The sequence below is a fragment of the Carassius carassius genome, chromosome 33 (assembly GCF_963082965.1).
Source record: "Carassius carassius chromosome 33, fCarCar2.1, whole genome shotgun sequence".
NCBI lineage: Eukaryota > Metazoa > Chordata > Actinopteri > Cypriniformes > Cyprinidae > Carassius > Carassius carassius.
The window spans coordinates 13,096,605-13,114,830 of NC_081787.1; the positions used below are offsets into that span (position 1 = coordinate 13,096,605).

The following is an 18,226-nucleotide window of genomic DNA, read 5'->3' on the forward strand; positions in this document are numbered from 1 at the left end:
GACACCTGACGAAAAACTTAACAAATTTCTGGACTTTTATAAGGAAACAGCCAAGCGAACAAAACTATAACCTGTTGCTATAACAGCAACTCTGGGATGAGCTTTCGAAGAACCAAACAATACAAGATCATGCCAAATCATCAACAGTCAAATCCAGCTAACTGAGTTAGCGACGTACTAAGAAAGAGCCCCTGGTGGAAGCAGTAGGTCATCTGTTTATTTGTTTGTTTTCTTGGCCTACTGTTTAATGAATTCTGCTTATTTATTTATCGTGTGTGTGTGTGTGTGTGTGTGTGTGTGTGTGTGTGCGTGCAAGCGTGCGTGCACGCGTGCATGTCTGTCTGTCTGTGTCACTGAGGATGTTAACTGACCAACAGGTCAGGGCAGTAATGAGAATCTAATCAGTGGGAACAGCAATTTCAATCCATTAATCTGAGCTAAGGCAGGCTAATGAATGTCAAAGCTTATATAGCATAAAGAGCGAGAAACAAGTACTGTATGGTGTGTACAAGAATCATCTACAGTATATATCTCTTTCTTTACTTTCAACAGTACAACTACAGTCTTTCTTAACTGATACAAACCAAACGCAAGCACTCTGTTTGTGTTGTGCCATCTACAGTATGTGAAGGATGCTAGGTAGCATGATACACCTGACATACCAAGAGTTATGAATAAGCTTAAAAATGCTAGACAGGATGCCATGTTCATCAAACTTTAAACTTGATGAGAATAAAAGGAAGAATAGAGACATTATTCTTTATTGGCAGACTGCAAGCCTCAGCAAACATCAGGCACAGGAAGATCTAATTTATTGATGAATACTGAATTTCAACATTTTATTCAGTGCTTTTGAACAGTCCAAAATAAACATATTCTAGAAGGAAACTGTAAATGTGTAATTTTACCCTTGAGAGAGGAAAAACAAGGTCAGAACCCACCCAGTAAAACAAAAAGCTTTTGGATAGTAGTAGAGTAAGTTTGAACATATGAATGATCATATGTCATTCATTCTTTTCCCAAATGAAAACACACACACACACACACACACACAGCTTAAACCACTCCTGCTTTGGTTTTGCTTTTGCTTTGCTCGCAGCCTGGTGTTTAGCTAGCTAGCCAGTTTGGATCCAATCAGCATAGTGTTACACTAAATGTGCAGATTGTTCATTAAAAAGGGAGCTGTATCATTGGTAAATTTAATCTCAGTTTGAACAGAGCCATTGAGATATGTATTACTCATGGTGTTTTCATCATTGATCATGCTGAATCATGGCCTCTTGTTTTTGTGTACCAGAGCGTGTTGTGCATTATCACTGGCATTGACCTCTGAGAGAGATCTGATATGCTCAAGATTGGAAAGTTAATATGTCCATGTAACCCCACACCTCTAGACCGCTGTATGGGACCCACACAGCGGGCCACTGAATGGGAGACGTAGGGGTATAAGTTGGTCTCTGATGTGCGTTTCCAATCTTTTAATAGTGACCTTTCTGAGTCACAATCATTTTGGGGTCATGTCATCCCCTATATCCTTGAAAACTGATTATGCAGTGTCAACCAGAGCTTAGTACTAAATGTCAACAGTGTATTCAACCTGAAATCACACTCATCTGATGATTTGTATCAGATTTCAGCCATTTGTTTGCCACAATGAAGTTTTCCACAATGGATTCTTTTTGATAAAGGCTTTTTGATGCACTTTCCTGTAAAGTTTTCTAAGTTCATGGAAGTGTTTCTCATGGTTTACCTTTATTGTATTAGTGAATTAACACCTGCTCCTATTCCAAAAATGTTTTTTTTTTCCTTTGGTTTGTTTGTTTGTTTGACACTGGTAATGTACACAGATATATGAAGAGTGAAGAAGGCCACATGTTGCTTCAAGCTAAAGATGACACTTTTTTTTCCCCACAGGTTTTGTATGAATCATTATAATAGTTGATTGTTTGTATTCAAATGTAAGAATAAGTACAGTAACATACAAAATCAGTGTTTTGATAGCATTTAAAAAAAATAAAGAGTCCTACATATGAGCAATTTAGAGAATTTAGGAATAATCTGAAAACTGTCCAGAACTGAAATAACTAGAATTATGTATTTAGTAATTTAGTTAGTTCATTTACATGTATTTTATTTTGTTTGTTTGTTTGTTTGTTGGTTGGTTTACTTATTTACACACCAACAATTTAGAGATATACAAACTGTTAGGAATAATCTGAAAACTGGTCCGAATTGAAGATTGAATTAATTCATTTCATAATTTGGTGGCACCCAAATAAAAAACAAATGTATTTCTGGAATCTAAATAATATCAATAATAATAATATAAAAATTGCAAACTTTAGCAAACAAGATCCAGATGAAATGGCTGTCTGGTGTGATTTCAGCTGGAATATATTATTGACATTTATTACTAGAGCTCAGCGAGATAATCAGTGTTGTGCATCTTCTGACATGACATGACCCCTGAAATATTTTAAATCAGTCACTTCTATGAAACGTACACCTTCAAGAACCATACTAAACCATGAGAACCAATGCCTACGAATGTAAGTGCTATTACATTGGTGATAAAAAGCTAATCATAAAAATAATGAGCTCTGGCAGAACTATAGATTTTTCAGTTCCTACTCTTAAATCTAGCTTCAGTTATTATCGACTAATATTTAATCAAATGTGCTGCCATAGTGAGATTTAGAAAAAGAATCACAAATACGTTCTGACTATATCCATCTTTCACAGAGCTGGAGGTTTGTAATGAGCAGGAAATGAAACTCAAATGGTAGTATAGTCACGTATGCAATGTTACAGTCACAGCATGATGGCTGGAGATCTCTAGGGTGAACGTGAAAGAAAAGGACTGACCTAATTTTGTTCTCTGCCGGTAGTGTAGGTTTGTTTTTTGTTGTAGGTTTATATTTTATTTATTTATTTATTTATTCTCCAGTTGTTTTTTCCCCTCTGCATCAACCTACACATTGCGTATCAGATTCAGATATCGGCATTCATCGGTGTAAACAGAGGTGCAGTGGTTTGAGATTAATCTTTGGAAGACCTTTAATCTCAGGCTTGATTGCACCATGCATCCACACGGTGAGTGGAGTGGCGGAAATCAGTGCTGGATTTCAAACCGACACCCAGTGTATGCCGTGATTATGCAAATGACATGCCAATCAGCTTCAGTTATCTGACTAGTGCACAGCAAACAGGTCACCTTGTTCGAAAGCCTCCCTCTCTCTAATAATGATAGGGATTGTGATTTTATTTAGGAGTTGGTGTTTTGGAGGTCTCTGTAATTCCTTCGTTCTCCATCAGACAATATTTATTTATATTTATCATAATAAGTACAATAATTACACACTTTTTTCCTCTCAAGCAAGTGTTGTTTGGTTGGGTTTTTCTATCTTTAAAAAGATATGTCAATAGCATGTTATTGTGTTTTCTAATTTGTATGTTAACTCGTGTCATACTACAGTCTAAAAGTTGCTGAAAGTATTGCGTCTGTCTGAAGTCCCTTGCATTTTTCAGTAGAAATACCATTTCATTAAAAACAAGACGAATATGCTCACCAATTTGGTTCTAAACATAGAAAGACATCCCATTCTTCTTGAACATCTGATGTGACGTCTTGTCAAAGTGACTCAAAGCACTCAACCAAAGCTCATGGCAAATGCTGAGATGTTCATCTCCAATGAATTTGTCATGTCAGTTCTCCTACCCTCCACTGTGTATTCACCATCTCCATTTTGTTCCAGAAATCCCTTCCTGAAGCAGTTTGTTGTCCTGCTCTGGATATTCAGTCAGGTGTGATGCTAGTAAATGACTCTGAGGCTTAAGATGCCAAATAAACAAATCCCTTTCGAGGGCCAGTTGAGAGAAGATATTAAAACTGTTGTTCAGAGTGCAGATTAACTAATCAAGCATGGGTATTGATTGGCATTTTACTGACCATTGTTCACTCTGATCCTTGTATTCCCTTATCAGCTTCAAGTTTATTTGCATAGCGCTTTTTATGATACAAATTATTGCAAAGCAACTTTACTGAAAATCAAGGTTCTACAATATTTATTAGTAGCTTATCAGTGGTGACTGTCAGTTTATGTGCATATGGCAGAAATGTTCAGAAGAATTAATACAAGACGTAGTCAACCAGATGATGAACACTATTAACAGCAATTATTATATGATACAATCACACTTGTAGCAACAACTCATTGTGCTATGAGAATTAGGTGGCGGGACCCATCACAAGTGAGATGAATATGGAAAAGTCACATGTTAGAAGGGGTGTGGCAACCATTATTACTAAATAAACATTTATTAGATTACAATACTGTTTATATATATTTTTACATATATATTTATGTTGGTTTGTTTTCAGTTTTCAGTTTTGGATGGTTTATTAGCTAAAGTCATCCAGCTCAAAACAATAAGAGTTTTCTCTTTTTCTTGATAATATTTGCTTAATATTCCTTGATTATCATGTTTATGTAATCTAAATCCCTCTGGTGTGTGAACTGAGCAACATGCTCCTTTTCATTTTACCCCAGTATTGGTGATTGATTTTGGACTTCATTTGACATCCCTGTACTAGTGCTCACTTATGTGCCTTTTGTTATGCCAGTTAATTAATATTCATGTGCCAAGCCAAAGTAATGATATACTGTCATGATGTATTGTATCTCACTACTTTTTTAGTTTGATTCTGCCACCAATTAATCTGGTTAAAACTATACAGTATACCTGTATACCCTTCTCCTGGCATGTTTGTACTAGTGCCAATTTACCTGCCTTTCAAAACTAAGGGGTGATTGTTATGTCACCTAATTAATATTCATTAACTAACTTTATATTGATATTATGAGAGACCTTTTTGATCATTCCTACACATCTGCATGTTAGTACAGGTTAAACAAGCAAAATAAACAACCTATGCTCACAAGGAGACAGAGAGCATACCTTGAATAAATATGAGAGTTGTAAAGTGCAGATGTGAGCATCCTTTAGCACGCCTTTGAAGGGCACAGGAAGTATTAACTTTCCAGTGTGAATGTGGAACACTTTTATGGTTGATTGTTGGTGTTGAATATATTTGACATTTTTGTATCAGGTGATGTTTGAGAAGGAGGTGTACAAAGAGAGGTGAAATATGCATGCAAAAAGCAAGGGCACTCTATAAACAAGGTCGCGTCTGCATTACTAGAAAACTTTCAAATCCCTTCTGAATATGCTATCATCATTTTCTCTTCCCGTTATTTATTTTCAAGGCTTGGCATCATTCCTTTGTTTGTCTTTTGCTTTGCTTTGTGTCACAACCTGTCTCACCTTTCACATCACAGTATGCTAATAATTATTGACTCTGACTAAGTGAGGGGGAAATAAGCACTGCTATAACCATAAAATTACAGAGACGTTCGTTTCATCTCACGTTGCATGCAAAGAAACATTGTGAATATCTAAAGCTAGACAGGGAATCCAGTTTCACAGAGGAAGACTTTGTTTAATAGCCTGCATTGTGCTGAATAAGCCTCTAGGGCTGAGAAAACTGTGACTATTCTTTTAACAGTTGCATTGCTACTGCCTGTGATTTTAAGCCATGCCTTTTTGTGCTCATCTAGGCAGTATGTGTGCTCATTTAGTTTGTCTCTTCTATGGCAGAGTTGCATCTCAATCTCAATCGCTCTCAAGAGGTGGGGGGTTACACTTCACCTGTACCATTTTTCCATAGGACTAGGACAACATCCTTAAAGCCATTAAAGAGAAACATTCTTTATGTTCTCACAGTTTAACAGAAACACTATCATGAATGTTGAATATAGCTGATGTAACTCCTAGAACAATATACTACATGATTTGCGACTTGACCAAAAATACTCATTTTGTATTCTCATATTTATGAATAAACTACTATGTGACATACTTGCAGCCTTCCAACTGGTTGCAGTTAAAGTTTTTTCTATTTCTTCAAGAATCTGATTTCAAGATTCTCTCTGTTATTGAGGCTGTGATATATATTTTATTTGGGTTTTATTATGCTTGTAAGTTTATTTATCCAAGCACAATTTCACCCTCACAATATCAGCTTGTCCTGAACTGCCTCAGCCATAACGGATGCCCCAGAATTGAATATAGATTCAATTGAGCAAGACAGGCTGCCTGATGAATCTCAATTTGCTGGTGACCATATTTCACGGCTGCTTCGGTCTCACGAGTGAGGGAGAAAGGGGAAGCTGCCATTCTGTTGGATTTGCAGTGATCCCAGTCAGAATATGACACATATTAAAATAAGGGTGACTAAGAATCAAATACTAGATTGATTTTTATCAATTGGGGTTAGTCTACTGACTAGTAAGAAAATCTATAATCACCTCCTCAGAAATCTATTGAAGGCATATTCTGTACAAGAGTATTTTGTCTCTCTTTTTTTTAGTAAGAATATTTTGATTTAGGGATGCTATATTTTGTTCTATTTTTTGCAGTGTTGAAAGGGAAGTTGACTTGGTTATACTAATCTAAATAAACTTTACACATTCTAAATTTTTAAAAATGGAAAAGAATACATTGATCATACTGTGTCAGCACAAGAATTAAGCATTAAGATTTTTTAAAACTGGGTATATCAAACAACAGTTAAGGGAACTCTAATATTGATGTGAAAAAATATCTTAAAAGTCAATTTAGGATAACTAATGACGGAGAGGTTTTTAACAGACAGATGAAACCAGCATGTGCTACATATCTTAAGATTTTCACACTAATAACATCAATACATGTTCTTAAAATCAGTCTTAATTAAGGGCACGTCTAATTTGTCAGCATTTTTGCTCAGTTGCTTCCTACTGCTGTATTACATGAATAAGTCAAGCTGTCATTACTGAACATAAACATGGAGGCCACTGATGTACTTCCATTACTGTATGTCATCTTATTGAATTTATTGAAACAGAGCAACCACTAAGTGGTGTTGCGTGTGTTTTTACATTATAGTTGTTTCAGCTCAGTCTTCAGGTCTTCAAACAGAATAAGCCTGTGAAGACAATTTGCAAATTGTTTTCATGCTCATTTATGAATGTTAAATGAGAGGATGGAGACAGAGGTCACAATGCTGATATGCCTATGTATGGGGATTTTGCCCTAAGCCCAAAGCAATGAGATTAATGCTCAGTTCCTTTGCCCATGGGTTAAACTCTTACTTAACAAGCTCATTATGTTCATGTAATGATATTTCTAACATGCTGCACCACAGAAGGTAGTCCACAATACAGAAACAGCCTACGTACCTCAAAGAATGGCATGGGTGATAAGCAATTATTAAAAATAATAATAATAATAATGATAATAATAAAAGATAGGCTATATTATTATTATATAGCACATATACGCTCACCAATGCAATTATGCAATTATTGGATCAAACATTACATACATCAAAAATTTTGATTATATTTTACTATTTTCACATCAGTTCAATGTGAAAAACTGTAGCTTCAATTGTTTCTTAGTAAATCTGTCTGTCCTTTTAAAGTCCATTCTCTGTCGTTGGTCAAATGTAGCATTCTTTGTTTGTTTGCACTTGCACTAATTCGATGAGTGCTCTAAGTGTATTCATCTCTTTTTTTTCTCTCGGAATGCACTGCACAGTGCCACTGAGGCAGAGGGAGGAGTCCGTTCTCTTTGAGATAATGAGAACAGACGCTGTACATGTGTCTGTGTGTGTTGCCACTTCTCATTTACCCAACATGAGCATGGCTAAAGAGCAGAGACAAAGGAGAGATACAGGAAGAGAAAAAGACGGAGAAAACAGAGAGAGAGAGGGCAATGAATGGGAAACAGGAAATAAATCATAACGCACAGAAAGATTATAGGAATTTGACCTGTTTGGAAATGGGGTCAACACAACACGTCTTTTTAATAATATAATTAAATTTGTTTTGTTATTAATTGTTATTTCCATGTCATTTGGCCTTATCTTGTTTTGGTTAATGTTTTTTTCTTTTCTTTTTTTTGGAGGGGGGCGGTATTTGTTTTGTTAGTTTTTTTTACTTTAAAATGTGCTTGTGTCTGTATTAATTGAATTACATTAATTTTTTCATTCGTTTTATATTGTTAAAAAAGTTTGCACACTGCAATTTAAAAAAGACACTAGAGATGGAAGAAAAAAGTAGCAATTATGAATAGAGAAATGAAGGCAGAGAACGTTTTCGCTGTAATGCTAGAGCTTAACTACGCTAGGAAAAGTTCGTTAAAATCTCTGTAACCCAGACCCCCTTAGGAGCACTATGACCGCAAGTCTTCACTCAGGCTGTACAATATCATTGCTGCCTATAAACAAGATACATCAAAACAGTCTACCAACACACTCTATCCCCACATGGAGTAAACTTGACCGATGCTAACAAGCCACAAAAAATGGAATCTGGTTTAACTCAGGAAGGGAGAAGCTCCCTGATTAAAATATCCCATTTTATTAGAGCACAGTTTATGTAGTATTAAACTAATGTTCAGTTTCAGCTGTGTTAGTGTCCCTACTAGGGGTGTAACGGTACGCAAAAATCACGGTTCGGTACGTACCTCGGTTTTAAAGTCACAGTTCGGTTCATTTTCGGTACAGTATGGGAAAGAAAGGCAAACATTAAACTGCAGGTTGTTTATTACTATACACTTTTTTTTAAAATACTTTTTAATAAAATATATATAAAATAAAAATAGAATAAGAAATACATTACTGCTGCAAAGTTCTCCACTAAATAAAATACTCTCAGTCTCAAACCAATATCATATAATAAAATATAATGAAAGATATAAATAAATAACTATGATTACAGTGCAGCATTACCAATCCCAGCATGCTGCTGCTGTAGGTGACATAGCGGGAGGCCACCGACAGACCAGGCTCTTGTCTTCATGACAACAATATCTATACTTCATGTTGAGCATAAATATAAAGCCTACTGATAAAGGACACCGTCAACAGTATTGACGGCAAAATAGACTATGTTTGACAGGTGCAATATTTGAAAATCGATATTTATTTATTATTAATTTATATCTGAATTTATGTCAACCTATAGACTTTCAAACATCAAAGTGTCATGAATTAATATGTATTTGTGTACAAAATGACATATAAACATATTTTCCTATTCTATTTTTTCCGGAAACGCTTCCAACACGCTTGCGTGTCGCGTGAAAAATAGGCGTCGGTTCTATTTCTAGCATGCACGCATTTTCCGCGCAGCTCGAGCCGTGCCTAAGATGCACGTCTCACACAAGCAGTCTGCAAGCTCTAACCTGTTTACATGGGAGCCGAATTAAAAATGGACACGCCACGCAGCTGAGACGCTTGCGCCACGCATCCAGTGTGTCGCCGGCCTAAGCTGCAGGGCGGGATTTGCGCCACTTAATATGCTCGTTTGGAAACACGAAAATGTAAATGTTCCGCGCACAAAATATTGCATTCCGTCATTCGGTACACACGTGCACCATACCGAAAGCCCTGTACCGAAACGGTCCGGTTCGAATACACGTACCGTTACACCCCTAGTCCCTACTGTGTTAGTATTGTTGCACCAGCCATTTGCAAGTTATTAGAACTTTAAATTCAGACTAGAGGCTTAGTAGCTACTAGCAAGTTTGTAACTAAATCTATACATTATTCGGTTGCACCAGTTGTTCGTAAGGTAACGTCTATAAGTTTTAACTAGACTAAGTTGTAACTTGCGTACAGCTTTTGCAATAGGCCCCTGGAGGCTCATGGAAGCATCAATCCACTGTTCCCATCCCCTGCCATCCCCCTGGCACCCATTTTGATGCCCGTGTGAATCGGAGCACTCAATCTACTTAATTGCCACAATGATGGGATTAATTGGTGTGTTGTTATCCATTACAACAGGCCCCAGGTTGAAGCACAGCAAAGGGCAAATCAAGCATGAACTGAAGACTAATCAAGCACATGAGACTGAAAGGGACTTAGCAAGATGTCCATGTGGGCAGAATAATTGAATGAGATAGATATCACTGTGGCCGCTGGTCAATGAGAGGACATACTAGTGTTTAATAAATACCAGCATTAGGGCCTTTGTTCTTTTCTCTGTTAAGTGCTCTACAGTATATGTCTAAGTCTGGAGTTGGTAACTCTCTTATGTTCATCAAGTCTGCATCGAAAATGCAGAAAAACTGTAATATTATGAAATATTATTACAGTTTTAAAATAATTGTTTTCTATTTTAATTATTGATCTGTTTACTTGTATAAATAATTATCATGTGATGGCAAAGTTTAATTTTTAGCAGCCATTACGCCAACCATCAATGTCACTATCCTTCAGAAACCATTCTAATATACTGAATTGTTGTGAAAAGCTGCATTTATTTTTGTCTATTTTAAAAATAGCTGAGCTGGAAGTGATACATTTTATTTTAGGATTCTGTGATTGGAAAAGAGAATAAGAAGCAGCAGTAGTTTGAAATAGAAATCCTTTGTAACATGTAAAATGTCTTAACTATTTAAGGCATCCTTGCTGAATAGAAGTTAAAAAATGAATATGATTTAGATTAAAGGAATGTTTTACCCAGAAATGAGAATTATTTACTTACCCTCATGTCATTTCTGTATGCTTTTCTACTGTAAACACAAAATAAGTTATTTAAAAATAATAATAATTCTATGTTTCATCATTTTAATATATATATATATATATATATATATATATATATATATATATATATATATATATATATATATATATATATATATATATATATATTTTTTTTTTTTTTTTTTTTTTTAAACCTCTTTTTTTTGTGATGTTTTTGACCCCACTTACGTAACTGACATTTAATATATCGTCTTTTGTGTTCCAAGATGGGTCTTTACAGTAAGATCATTCAGAGAATATAACCAGGTGCATTTTTGAATGCTTTTCAGTACCATTTTGATAAGATGAAAGTCTTTCAGAAAAGAAAATCTGGGACTATCAAGGATAAAGGCATTAGTTATTAGTATTAGTTAAGCAGTTTGAGAAGAGACTCATAACCCATATAACTGCCTGAAACTACCTTTTTGTACCATCTTGGCAACGCCTCCGGGCAGCTATTTCAGAATAACAAGACAAGCTCCTATCAAAATGAATGGGCAGAGAGTCAAAACTGCACTTTCACTGGTCACCGGGACATAAAAACAGCATGTATAGAAACAGCAGTGAAATATGATAAAAATCTGACTGATGACTTTGCCCCAAAATAAAGTTTAAAACGCCTTTTTCCCCACAGGTTATACCTTTACTACGCATGCGCAAGGGTTCCTCAACTGTGCGCATATGTCAGTGAAACCAGACGATAGGCTTAAATGTTTCCTGGCTTGACTGTTAAAAGCAGATGATTGGCTTTCCAGCGGGAGGGGCGGGACATGTGCACACAACTGCCATCTTTGAGGAAGTGGCATGTCTCTTATAAACTGTCTCTGGTGTTATCCATGACGGTGGAAACTACTACTGATGATTAAGGAAGGGGATGAGATGAATTATATCTGCTGTCCTCTCCCTGTGGTCCTTTCACTGAACAGATACTGCTGGTATGTTTAGGGGAATAAGAGAGGGAAAGCACACTTTGTCATTTCACCTTGCACAGGTTGAGTTGTCCTACTTTTTCTGTGTGGATTGTAACACCCACAGGCATTAATCAATATTAAGGATCTTTTCAGCTTGTGCTTTTGAAATCTTATGCTTTCATATAGGCACTAGAACTTGCTTCATTATGTTTGATCAAAACAAGGTTATTGCTCCAATACTTCATGTGGAAGATAGACAACGTGGGCTTATGAAACAATATTTTGTTTGAGTGTAAATAGAGCCAAGAAGAATTATTTTACCTAGTTTGGCCACTTTCAAGGCCATTGATATTCTACAGTCGTCGTGATCTTAGGGACCGAGCATAACAACGAGATCCGGAGGATAAATGATCAAACAGGAGGACAGCTATTGTCCTTCAACTGCTTAATGGGCTACTAACAGCACTGAGTGTCAGGACTGATTTCAGAGTCCAGAAACAAACTTTCTACTCTTGTTTTTTTTCTTCTTCTTCTTTTCCTTTACTACACAGTTGTCTTCTACATATTCCCCAGCTTTCATTACCAATTCAAGACCTGGTGTTTGCATAATCACCTTGCCTCTGTCTAGCGCCAGGCCTGTATGGACAGACTCATTAGTGTCTTTTCAGATACTAAAAGAAAGAGAGAAATACTGTCAGAATGAAATGATTTCCACAAGGTGGAAAGGAGGAGCACGAGTGGACTGGGATATAGATATTGTGAATCCTTGCTGTGAGATTTCTGGGTTTTAAATAACAAGAACAATATCCTGTGTCATAGAACAGCATCCTGTGTGGTGCAAAAGAGGATAGAGGAAGTGGAAAAAGGTAAAGCCTCTTTTTCTCATGTCGGGCTTTGTACATATTACATGATATTGATTGTGCAAAAGTTTCATTGTGGCTTGGCCCAGACTTTGCTGGAAGCGCATATGAAACCCGAGCCCTAGAGATTACGGGTAAAGCCGTGAAACACAGAGCTTGCAGACAGCATTCACAGTAAAAACATACTGTGTTGGTATTTACATCCATAAGGGTGTTCCGTTGTATACTAAATTTCTCCAGACTATTGATTGAATATTTGTTTTGTCTGCTTCTTATTTATTTATTTGTGTGTGTGTGTTTCTACCTCACTTTGATCTGTGTATGTATTTTGTGTTTTCTTGCAGACATAAGAAGCAAACCCTAACGAGAAGGCTCTTTAGTAGAAGAAAAACATGGCCAAGGGGAAGATCTCTTCTCCATGTGGTAAGCACCTGCTTGTTATTTCCTGATATTTTATGGTGGCACACCATATTGTTTAGTTCAGATAAACGGCATAAATATTCAAAATGTATTCTGAAAACATCAATCTGCAACAACAAACAAACTAATCAATCTATATTTAACCACATTTCCATTTCAGTAAGCTTTTAAGGTCTCCACAGACGGCTGTTCAAAGATGTATATTCACCGTCTAATCCCTTCACACACATGCATAAATATACTGACGTATGCATGCTCATTACTGTATGACACAGACTTGATATAGATTTATTTTCCCAAATGCCTCTGAAAGTCATGGAAAGCAGAGGGTTGGTTGAGTAGCAGCGTAATAATCCTGGTACAGTGGAAGTAAGGAATCATGCATCAAAGCATTTGCCATCTGTAGGAGGGCTTAAAGTCCCTCAAGATGCATTAGCTCTCTGTAATGGGTTCGGCAAGGTGCAGCAATAATGGACAGATTCTAGAAGTTATTGATTGTCATTCAGGCAAGGCTGTGCAAAATTCAGAACTGAAGAATTGGCTCCTTTTCAGTTCATAACTGTGACTCTGAATTGAATTGGCCACACCTCACGAGAAGCTGAATTAGAATGACAGGAAGGGGAATTTATTGAATTGCAATTCAAAGAAATTCAACCCATGAAATACATTCCGAGAAATTAAATGTTCCACAAGTTAATTTATTAAATATTATGAAATGCATTGGATAAGATGTTAATAACTTCAAAGCCTTTGAATTTCAATTCATTTAAATCATACTTCCTTTATATAGGTCTATTCTAGTAAGAACTATTTGCTTTATCAATTCATATTCAATTCAGATTTTAAAAAAAATAGAATTTAAAAGGCATTCCTAATTCTGAATGCCTTAAACACACAACTATTTTTCTTCAAGCACAGATAATAGTGAGACAATATGGTTGAATTGTTGTGTCAGGAGTATTTGAAGCTTTTAATCTAGAAATTATAAAAACAATCAAGGCTGGTGGTGAATAAACACATTAACACAGCCATATGTCACAAAACTTGCAGATGTTGAGACTCATCAACAGTGCACAGCTCGAACAAAGAAGTTATATAATATATCCTTCATTATATGTTTATATGCTGGATATATGCTTCAATATATCCTTCAATTAACCATTAACGATATTTTTCTGTTGCATCTCAGAATTGGACTTTAGCAGCATGTTTGTGAAAGTTTGCATACATACAGGGCCATCACAAGCTCAAATGCCGCTCTAAGCAGAGCTCGATCGTGCCGCCCCCACCTCACACTCACAATTAGGTATCCTTAAGATGCATGTACACATTTTTTTTTTTATCTATAAAATTACACTAAAATAAAAACGTGTAAGCATGTTTTCAGATCTGTGTTGTTGTTGTTTTTTTCATACTGCAATGTGAAAAATGTACACAATGCAACAGCTGCATATAATTTCTGTTTTATAATAGTGTACAGAATAAAATAAACATATGCACACAACTTTTTTAGCTCATAAGTACTGGAGGTTTTAGATTTTTTCTTGATTGATACACACAAACATACATTCACACAACTAATAGCCTACATTTCCGAAGCGTGCGCGTCCGGCTTTGATTGCGTCCTAGAGTTTAACTTGTACTTTGGAGATAATTTTTAATCAGTTTAAGCTTTGAGAAACTTGTTCTCCAGAGCTCACAGTGACGGGGAGAGTGAGAAGCACTCTCAATGCTAAAAAAACATTTTTCACAGATGAATTAAGGTTAAAGGAGCATTGCGTAGGTTCTGAAATTTCTAACCGTTACTGACACCAGTGGCCGTTAGAGGAACTGCAGCCAGTCTCATGCTCGTTCTCAGTGCGCACGCTCTTTTTTTTTTTTTTACTTACGAGGAGTGTCCGTGGGTGTCTGAATTGTGCTGGAGGCTGGTCGCTTCTTTCCATCCGCAGAGTCCATTTGAAAACACTATTGCCGCTGCTTACTATAATGGCTGGCGTGCCGTACGGTTGTAAGCCCAAGTAGACAAGAACGAGCATGACGTCACATTTTGTGTATTTTCACGCCAATTCGGGCCCGACTCCTCGACACACAATTGAGCCTACAGGCTGATAGAGGCAACCGTGGAGGACAGTCGAGGTGTCATTCTTTTCTTACATCATGGTTGGCTCATACATGTACAAATGAAAACTCTATCTTAAAGATTTTTTTAAAGTAAAAACCTCCACATAGCTCCTTTAAGCTCATCCAGTGGTTTAGCTCCAGCAACCAGGTGTCTGCCCAAAGCAGTCAGCTCTTCAAACAATTCATGCCCATCAACATCACGCGAGTCTCCATGAGTCAGGGCCTTTTCCAGTCTTAAGCAATCCTGAAGAACTATTGTTTTCTCCTTTTCTTTGAGAGATGCGATGTCATATAAAAATCCAAATGGTCTCGAAGCAGCGAAAAGCGCTCTTCCACTGAACGGAGGCGATGAATTTAAAAAAGGAGACTTTGTTTCACCAGTGCTTGCTCATTTAAAAGCCGTCTTTCTTTTGTACTCATGACCAGATAATTTTATTCGATTTGACATTTTTGAATATACATTAAAGTATTTTGCACGCATTTAGCCTACTAATAGGGCACGGCCCGGCTTGGAATTTTTATTCTAAATTTAAAGTTAATTTAAATTTATACTGATGGAGTGGGGACAAAAATGCTGTTGATATAAGTGCGATAATTGTAACCTAATGTAAAACAAACAAATAAATTAATAATTCTCTCTCTCTCTCTCTCTCTCTCTCGCTCTCGCTCTCTCGTCTTCTATCTCTCTTGCCGCCCTGGCTGAGCTGCCGCCCTAGGCAGCTGCCTAGTTCGCCTATAGGCACGCGCCGGCCCTGCATACATATTTCAACTGTAGATGTCTGTCTTGTTAGTGTGGTAAGGAAAGTGCAAATAAACAGAAGCCTGTGGCAAAATTCCTTGTATGTCCACATGATAACTTGCAGTAATTGATTTAACAATAAGAATGAACGGAGGGTCACGAGGGTCTTGATAATGGTGGCTTTTTACTAGACTGCTTGAGTTGCATGGCAAGTGTGTGTATAGCAGTTGAGCATTTCAGTATTTCAGTCTTTTAGGTGTAGATTTATTTTAATTTGAATCAGGGCGAGCAACACTTTTCTTTTTCCTTTTTTTTTTTTTTAAGTAGTCTCCCATGTCTCCTGTGGCTGCAGTGTCCTTGGTGTTGATCCTTCCATGAAAATCAGCAGTAGTCTCAAATGATTCCTGAACGCTGAATGAACTTCCAAAGTACATTGTTAATCTCTTTGGGTTTAAGAAAATGAGGGTTGAAAATGTGGTCATCTCTGGACAGCATGCTGCTACACCATTTTTCTTTCTCTTTGTGTCACTTTGAATCCCCTGTGTTTTGAGCGTTTTCTGGTTAGTGTTCACATTCACTTATTGCTCAAAACTGTTTAGCACTGGTCTGTAGGGTAAAATTGCATTGCTGTGATTCACATTGTTTGGTTCCACATCCATGTGACCATGCTATGTGATTTGATTAATTATATTCATAACAAGTTTCTCCTTTGTGTTGCTTTATTTTTTTTTGTGTTGTATTCTGTAATAGGTGGGATCATGAAAGGACACGTGCAGTTTTCAGTCATGAAGTTATCAGTAGCAGTTAGGGATTAACGGTACGTCTATTCGTACTGGACCGTTTCGGAACATATACATTTTCGTGTTTCCAAAAGAACATATTAAGTGGCGGAAGTCTTCGCGTTCAGCGCAAATCCCGCTCTGCAGCTGATTCTAAGGCCGGTGACACACTGGCTGCGTGGCGTGAGCGTGGCGTTTCTGCTGTTTGTCAGTTGCGTGACACCTGCTTCGCGTTTTCTGTGTCTTTACAGACCAGAATGGTGCCTGACGCGGCGCTGACGCGCTGCTGCTACTGTAGGTGACAAAGAGGGAGACCGCCGAGGCGCCGACAGACCAGGCTCTTGTCTTCACTACAACAATATCTATACTTCATGTTGAGCATAAATATAAAGCCTACTGATAAAGGACACCGTCAACAGTATTGACGGTGTCTGACAGGTGCAATATGCCAGTGTGTCACCGGGCTAAAGTTTTCTAAAGGCATCACGCGAGTGTGAACATCACTACAACTAGGAAAAAAACGATTGTAATTCAAACGCAGCTCCCGTCGGCATTTAAACAGACCTTTGCTCTTAATTCCGATCGGTCCAACGCAATAACGAAATCTGAGCAGGTCTAAAAACTGAAATTGTTGTTGCTGCACTTTACACTTTGGAAAAGTTATATATATTTGAGAGTATTTTATTTAGTGGAGAACTTTGCAGCAGTATTTTATTTCGTATTCTTTTTTTATTTTATATATATTTTATTAAAAAGTATTTTAAAAAAAAAAGTGTAAACAAATTGTTAAAAAAAAGTTTATAGTAATAAACAACCTGCAGTTTAATGTTTGCATTTCTTTCCCTTACTGTTCCGAAAATGAACCGAACCGTGACTTTAAAACCGAGGTACGTGCCGAACCGTGATTTTTGCGTACCGTTACACCCCTAGTAGCAGTACAGTAGAGGTCAGACATCAGGGTGAGCGTGATTTCACCTAGTACAACATGTTCCTGGATCAACATCTTTGTTGATCCTGGAACAACATTCCAATCAATCAATTAGAATTGAGGTACAGATTTTCAGGAAATATCCCAAATCCAAGCTGATAATGAACGTGGATTAGATAACTAGCTTTACTGACGAGATGTGCATTAATCATCAGCCAATATATATCATGCACCCCTAATGCGAACATATAGCCATAAAATCTATTAAAAATGTATTTCTCTCGCTCTCCTGGTTCCACTATTCTGCACCCTACAGATAACCTCTTCATCTCACCTGCATATCCCGCAGATTTGTGGCCCTGCTTCCTACAATGGTGTGCATTTCTGGCTGCTTTTTCTGATGCAATATTTAATGTGTATGTTTAGAGATATACTGAGTTTTGTATGGAATATTTGTTACTGTGTGTCATATTCACTGCACTGATAAAAGCATCACTATCCTATTCACAATCTACAGTACAGGCTCGTCTTGCTGCTGGAGTTACAAAAGGTTGCATCATAGACACCTCTAAAAGAAGAATCTATCATCGATCTATTAATCTATCTATCTATCTATCTATCTAGCTATCTAGATTCTTTCTTTCTCTTTCTTTCTTCACACACACACACACACACACACACACACACACTTTTGACTTTTAATATATTCAATTAGTCAAATCTAGTAGAGAAATTGTGAGAGAACCATCAATGTTAGGATTCAGCTGTGTCATAGTGTTGCAGTATTACATATAATATCAACATTCAAGGATGAATTATGTACTTTTTGGCT

The 18,226-nt window shown here is 36.9% G+C and overlaps 1 protein-coding gene across 1 annotated transcript in view; it reads left to right on the top strand.

The window, feature by feature from the left end:
• The window catches only part of LOC132113748 (leucine-rich repeat and immunoglobulin-like domain-containing nogo receptor-interacting protein 2), a 282,038-nt gene that overhangs the window by 152,425 nt on the left and 111,387 nt on the right, over positions 1-18,226 (top strand). Inside the window, exon 4 of the mRNA XM_059521717.1 lies at positions 12,752-12,830. The gene's annotated coding sequence lies outside the window, so the exon portion shown is untranslated. The remainder of the gene's footprint in view (positions 1-12,751; positions 12,831-18,226) is intronic.